Source organism: Trachypithecus francoisi, unplaced genomic scaffold, assembly GCF_009764315.1.
Source record: "Trachypithecus francoisi isolate TF-2019V2 unplaced genomic scaffold, Tfra_2.0 Lachesis_group0, whole genome shotgun sequence".
NCBI classification, from domain to species: domain Eukaryota; kingdom Metazoa; phylum Chordata; class Mammalia; order Primates; family Cercopithecidae; genus Trachypithecus; species Trachypithecus francoisi.
The window spans coordinates 76,640,799-76,647,965 of NW_022681453.1; the positions used below are offsets into that span (position 1 = coordinate 76,640,799).

At 37.4% G+C, this 7,167-nt stretch overlaps 1 long non-coding RNA gene across 1 annotated transcript; it reads left to right on the top strand.

The window, feature by feature from the left end:
- Positions 1-989: 989 nt before the first annotated feature.
- On the top strand, positions 990-6,276 carry LOC117083529. The gene is made up of 3 exons (XR_004437112.1): positions 990-1,206; positions 2,877-3,051; positions 3,698-6,276. It is a non-coding gene; the product is annotated as an uncharacterized LOC117083529 (long non-coding RNA).
- Positions 6,277-7,167: the final 891 nt, after the last annotated feature.

Here is a 7,167-nt window from a genome sequence, read left to right on the forward strand (position 1 = left end):
GCTAAAATCTTGTGACGGCTTTCTTAATGCATCACGTGGTGGAAGGTAGAAAGGCAAGAGAGCATGCATGAGAGAGTGGGAAGAGGGTAGAACTGATCCTTTTATCAAAAGCCCACTCCCATGATAACTAGCTCACTCAGCAATATTTATCCACTGCCGAGGGCAAAACCCTCACGACCTAATCACCTTTTAAAGGACCCATCTCTCAACAGTGTTGCATTAGGAATTAACTTTCCAACACTTGAATTTGGGGGCTCACATTTAAACCAAAGTAGTGACCTGAACTGTTCTAAACCAGAAGATCTGTCAGGGGACATAGGGTACCAAGTTGGCAGAATTGAAAATATATTTTAAAAAATTTGTCCCCGTGCAGTGGCTCACGCCTGTAATCCCAGCACTTTGGGAGGCCGAGGCGGTTGGATCATGAGGTCAGGAGATTGAGACCATCCTGGCTAACACGGTGAAACTCCGTCTCCACTAAACAAAATATAAAAAATTAGCCAGGCGCCTGTAGTCCCAGCTACTCAGGAGGCTAAGGCAGGAGAATGGTGTAAACCCAATAGGCAGAGTTGTACTCCAGCCTGGGTGACAGAGTGAGACTCCGTCTCAAAAAAAATAAATAAAATAAAATAAATGTATTATCTATATTTTGACTTAATGTAAAGAAATTTAGGAATTGCTGTTATTAACTCTGGAAAGTTTCTATGATTTATTTCTGAATTTGATTAATTAATTATTATTATTTATTTTTCCCTCACCTATAATTGCATTATTTCCTAACTCCATTCCTACCCTGACTTTGGAGGGCTTTACAAATCCTGGGGATCTTTAAGAAATTTGATGCCCTCTACTAAGATTTGGATATAGTTTACTTGTCCCCTTCAAGTCTCATGTTGAAATTTGATCCCCAACATTGGAGGTGGGGACTGATGGAAGGTGTTTGGATCATAGAGGTGGATCCCTTGTGAATAGCTTTGTGCCATTCTTGTGAATGTCAGTGAGTTCTCATTCTTAATTTCTGCAAAAACTGGCTGTTGAAAGGAGCCTGGCACTTCCTCCTCTTTCTTGCTTCCTCTCTGTCATGTGATGCCTTCTCCACTTCACCTTCTCCCATTGAGGAGAAGCTTTCGGAGGCCCTCACCAGGTGCAAATGCTGATACCATGCTTGATACTGATACAATGCTTCTTGTACAACCTTGTACAACTGTGAGTCAAGTAAACCTCTTTTCTTTATTAATCGCCCAACCTCAGGTATTCTTTTACTGCAACATAAATGAACTAAGACACCCCCGTATTCTTGTTAGTTACTAGGTAATCTCATTTTATTTTATTTTCTCCCCATTTCTTTGGTATTCTAAACATCCATGAGGATATTGCATGGGCTTTCATTCACTTATTGTTTTTGGCATTCGATGGTAGCATTCAGTGTTTCACTTCTGCAAAATTAGTGTCTCAATTTTTTTGATGTTTTTTTCTTTGATAAGTTATTTCTGTCAATTTGTTTTTTGGAAATTTCTTTGCATCTCACTGGGTCTTCTAAATTAATTTTCTTTTTCTTTCATGTTTTGCTAAGTTTTAATCTCTTCTTTCTTCTTTCCAGATATATCTTAGGTTTTATCTTTCTATCTTTAATTGATTCTTCTTTTATTTTTATTTCTTTTTGTTTTTATCATACTTTTAATTTCCAACAGTTTTTTGTCTTTCTTCGTGGCCTCCACTGCTTATTTTATGTAAATGAAAACTCTTCAAGTTTCTCTACAGAAGCTAACTAGAATTTTGTCTGTTCTTAAGTTTTCTTTTTTTTTTTTTTAAATCCTTCTTTCTCCTAAGTTAAATGATTAGAGGTTCTTCTTCTTTTTGTTTTTAGCTTTATCTTTCTTTCCTGTTACCAAATTTCCTCTAATAGTTGGTAGTAATGCATGACATTTGGCTGCTCTGGAAAGGTAGGTGGGCTTATTAACTGATAGTCTTCACATTATAGAAACAGAAGGGAGCAGGCCATGTATGTTTCAAGACCCCCAGTATCCACATGTAGAGGTCTTTGCTCTGGAAAAATTGATGTCTGATTGCTCTGCCTTAGGTAGTCTCAGATACTTCATTAACCTCTTTGTGAAAGAACCCTTTGATTTAAAAAAAAATTTTATTTTATTTTTATGTTTTTACACAGGATACAGTTATCTGACTGTCCATGTTTCTATATGTGGTTGGAAAAGTTAGGGAATGTAGTATGAACTCAATTGTCCTGGATTCAGAGTTTCATTCAGACAACTTCATAGTTTGAATTCTGGGCCTCTCCAGAGTTCTGCCTCAAAATGTATTGCATTCCCCTCTTCTAGAGCCTCTCTCCTCTAGGCTACCTTTTCTTTATCCTGTTACATCATTTACTCCTTTGTTTACTTTTTATCTGTCATAACTTTTTAAAAACTTTTTTTTTAACGTGCTCATCTTTTCTCCTTAATTGGTTGCATATTTATAATACTTTAAGTTATTTTATTTTTTCAGTGGAAACTCAGGGATTATGAAAGACAAGCATGTATGGCAAATCTTTCATCTTGAAATAGAAACCTATTGTGAAATTTTTCTAAAGCCAGAATATTTGGAAAATATTAGTACAACAGTACATGGATACAGGATAAATCTACCAGTTATTTCAAAAGTTGGGCAAAGTGTTATGTTTTGAGGCACCTGGTTAACATAAAATATATTTTAAAAAATATCAATTTGTCATCAGACACAAATATTTCATTAAATATGTAGTATGCCAGTTCAGAGAAAGATTTTTCTATCCTGTTTGGCAAGTAGATTGTTTGGTTCACCTGTCAAACTGTGTCATCAGAGACTCCACTCTTTCTATTTATTTTCTTTGCTATATTTAGCTGCTCTGTAGGAAATTGCCTTCATGTGATGATTGCCTTTAAGTACAGTTTCAAGAATGCTATTCCAGACCAGAAATACCAGAAAGCCTCATGGACCAGATTAAAATGCTTGGATTACATGGTTTATTAAATCAACTTAAAAACACACAGCAAGAAACAAGTGGAAAGAGTTAAGGTAAGTTAACATACTTAAGTTAGAAAAGTCCAAAAGAGAAGCTAAAAAAAGAACGATTGGGTTATTTTCAGACAATTTAATGCAACAGAAAATAATCCTAGGTATGATAATAGAGCCCTAGGATAACACTGTATTATGGTTTAAGCAAATCACTAATATTCATAATAGTGACCAGAAATGGAAATGAAAATATATGATTGTATTCTTTAGGTTTACAAGAAGGCAAAACAGGTTTATGATTTATTTTAGGAAGAATTCCATTCAATATGCTTTTTATAAATCTAGGTGACTAAAACTTTGACTTTTTCATGAGAGTACAGACTAGGATTTCTTTTTTAGCTCTGTCACTCACTGTGTGACACTGCATAATCTAAATCATATATCTGAGCTCTCATTTCTTCAGCTATGAAATGGTAAAAGTAATAAATTTCTGATATACTTATGACAATTCAATAAAATTATTCATGTATGATGCTTAGGATAATATTATTTGCTATTATTAATATTACTAAAATGTTTTTCTTCAGTTTTTATGAGTTCATTGTATGTATAATTTTAATGGTTAAAAAATATTTTGTCATACAGTTTTAATTTAAACTACTCAATCAATCTCAATCAGATACTGGCAGGAGTTTTTGTTTTTCAGAAATGGATGACATTAAGCTAAAATTTATAAGAAAATGTAAAAGTTTAGAAATGGGCAAGGCAAGCCTGAGGAAGAAGAAGAAAAAAAACTAGAGGACTTGCACTAAACATAAAGATCTCTTAAAAACTATAATTAATTATATTCTCATGTGATGCATTATATTCAGCAGTTAAGACAGTGTGGCTCAAATATAGATTAAAATTACTAATGGCACAGAATAGAGAGTTCAGAAACAGATTCACCTGATTTATGAAAAATGTGATATTGCGGTGCAGTGAGAAGTGGATGGGACCATTGGATGTTCACATGGAAAAAGCATATATCAACTTCTTCCTCACAAAAATAAATTTCAGAACAATTACATATCAATGTGAGAGATAAACCTATAAGGCTTTTAGAATCATCAATGCTATATATGTGAATAAGTTTGATTTTTTTAATAGTAGAGTTTAATAGGTAAAGAGTAGAATAACCTCAGGCAGATGTTTTTTGAGAGATTAAAAGGTGTCAGGGATGGGAAGCCAGATACTCCTGGGCGACAAGTTCATGGAAATAATTAATGTGATTTTGTTACTGGGAAGAGCAGAGTCCTTGGTTCCTAGACTTACTTGCTAGAAAGAATTCCACCAAGAGACCACTTAGCCCAAAAAGAGAATTTATTGAAGCAGAATTAGAGCAGAGAGTTCATTTACAGAGACAGTACACTCTAAAAGATGGGGCATAGTGGGCTACTCACAGAGAATGAGCCATCAGTAGCCCCAAGAGTTCTGCACTGGGTTTTCATGATGGATTTTTTTCTTGAAATTCTCGTCTCTGTCTTAAGTCTCCACCTTTTTCCTTCATCTAGTTTTTCCTGCTGCTGCCTTAAGTCCCTGCCTTTTCCCTGCCCAGTTCCTGCCTCAGATTGGTGGGATTCTCTCTTACTATTAGTTGGCGTGCATGTGTGGACCTGGTGTTGGACACAAATTCTACCTAATGGCTACATTGCTCATTACCATCACCCCAGGAAGGCAGTATAGCAGTTAAATCTGTACTTTTTATGCCTGCATATCTCTTAGGAATTTCACCTTCACCCTCTTTTCCTCTTTATCAGCGTGTAGCTAGCTACATTCCAATAGGCTAATTGCAGGGTGGGTGATTTCTGGGCGATTCTTCCCACATAAGTATTTCCCCATCTCTTTGCTTACATCCAGCATATGTGTTTCGGGTGGTCCCTAGGGTATGTGATTTTCCAGACCTCCCTTTTCCTCAGTGATTCCCCTACTCTCGCTGCTTACGTCTAGCTCTCTGCCTACTATGACAATTTCTTCCTACCACAATTAATATGAAAGAGAATTCATTCATTCATTCATTCACTCACATAACAAATGCTACCTGAGTGACAACTGTGTCCCAAGCATTGTTCTAGGTGCTGAGGATATAGTAATGAACAAGGCAGTTTCTCTTTTCATGGCTCATTTATGAGGCAGACAGGGAGGCAACAGAAAGCAATACATACATAGATAAATAAATAAATGATGAAGAAATAAAATTCAGTAGTGAAATTGAGACAATGAATCAACACATTCAGTGATGAAACAGTGAGTGACCAGTGGTTTTTATAGATGGAGTGGTCACGGAAGGCCTCTCTGGGGACATAGAAAGTCACCTGCCACCTGAATGGCAAGAATCCCGCTGCTAGGTATGTACCCACATGGTGTTATGAAATGTATTGGTTTTCATGCATGGATTCTGGCTTACAGCTCCCAAAGCCCTTGTTACAGTCTTTTGTTACAATGTTGGGTATGTTAGGCCTCAGAAGTGGGCCTCTGACCTTCCTCTGCCCTCCTTTCACTGGACCCAAAGCAAGACTCTAATCTTAGCTTGTCTTTCTGATGTGGGTCTTAAGGCCCCCCCATGAGGGGAGTCCCACCCTATACCCTGGGGGAAGGAATGCTGACATCATGAAAATCTAAGGGCACAGGGCTCAGAGAGTTTTTGGATACCTGAACACATGGAGGTACCTGCAAGGTGGTGTGCCCAGGGAGGGCATGGAAGCTCCACACCCCTTCCCCTACACCTCATCCCACATGTCTCTTTATTTGTATTCTTTGCAATATCCTTTATAGTAAACCAGTAAATGTAAGTCAGTGTTTCCTTGAATTTTTGGAGCTACTTCAACAAATTAATTGAACTCAAAGAGAGGGTCATGGGAACCCCAACTTGAAGTTGGTTGGTCGGAAGTTACAGAGGCCCAGACTGGTGTGGTGGGGGAAGGACTTGGGGACTGAGCCCTCAACTTGTAGGATATGACACTATCTCTGGGTAGTGTTGAACTGAATTAACAGCTGATGTCTGCTGCCTGGTGTGCAGGGAAAAGAATCGCACACATATGGTCACAGAAGTCTCCTGTGTTGATGACCATTGTGGTGTGAGAGTACAGGAAAAATATGATTAAAGAGTTTTCTCTACACACCCCAGAAGATAGGAAATCAGTATATCAGAGAGATATCTACACTCCACTGTTTTTTGCAGCAGTTTTCACAATAGCCAAGATTTGGAAGCAACCTAAGTGTCCATCAAGAGATGAATGGAGAAAGAAAATGCATATTTACACAAGGGAGCACTATTCAGCCATTAAAAAGAATGAGATCCTGTCATTTGTAACCACATGGATGAAATTGGAGGTCATCATGTGAAGTGAAATAAGTCAGACACAAAAAGACAAACTTCGCATGTTCTCACTTACTTATGGGACCTAAAAATTAAAACAATTGAACTAATAGAGATAGAGAGGGTAGAAGGATGGTTACCAGAAGCTGGGAAGAATGAGGGGGGATTGTGGGAGGGAAGTGAGGATAGTTAATACATACAAAATAATAATTAGAAAGAATGAATAAGACCTAATATTTGATAACACAGCAGGGTGACTATAGTCAATAATAGTTTAATTGTACATTTTAAAATAACAAAAAGAGTATAATAGGTTGTAACACAAAGGATAAATGCTTGAGGTGATGGATACCCCATTTTCCCAGTGTAATTATTAAGCATTGCATGCCTTTATCAAAGTATTTCATGTACCCCATAAGTATATACACTTACTATATACCCATGAAAATTAAAAGTTAAAAAAAAAACCCAGCTGACACAGCTCTAGAGAAAAAAACATTTCTTGCAATGATATTCTATGCAAAGGTCCACAGGTAGAAAAGAGCCTAGCAATTCAGGAACCAAAAAGAAAACCAGTGTGGCCGAAGTGTCATGACAAGGAGATGAATGGTATTCCATGATGTTGAAGAGGTAACTAGGGGGCTGCTGATGTGAGTAAAAAGTTTGTGGGCTTTTTTTTTCTTTTTTTTTTTGAGATGGAGTCTTGCTCTGTCGCCCAGGCTGGAGTGCAGTGGTGCGATCTCGGCTCACTGCAAGCTCCGCCTCCTGGCTTCAAGCGATTCCCCTGCTTCAGCCTCCCGAGTAGCTGGGACTACAGG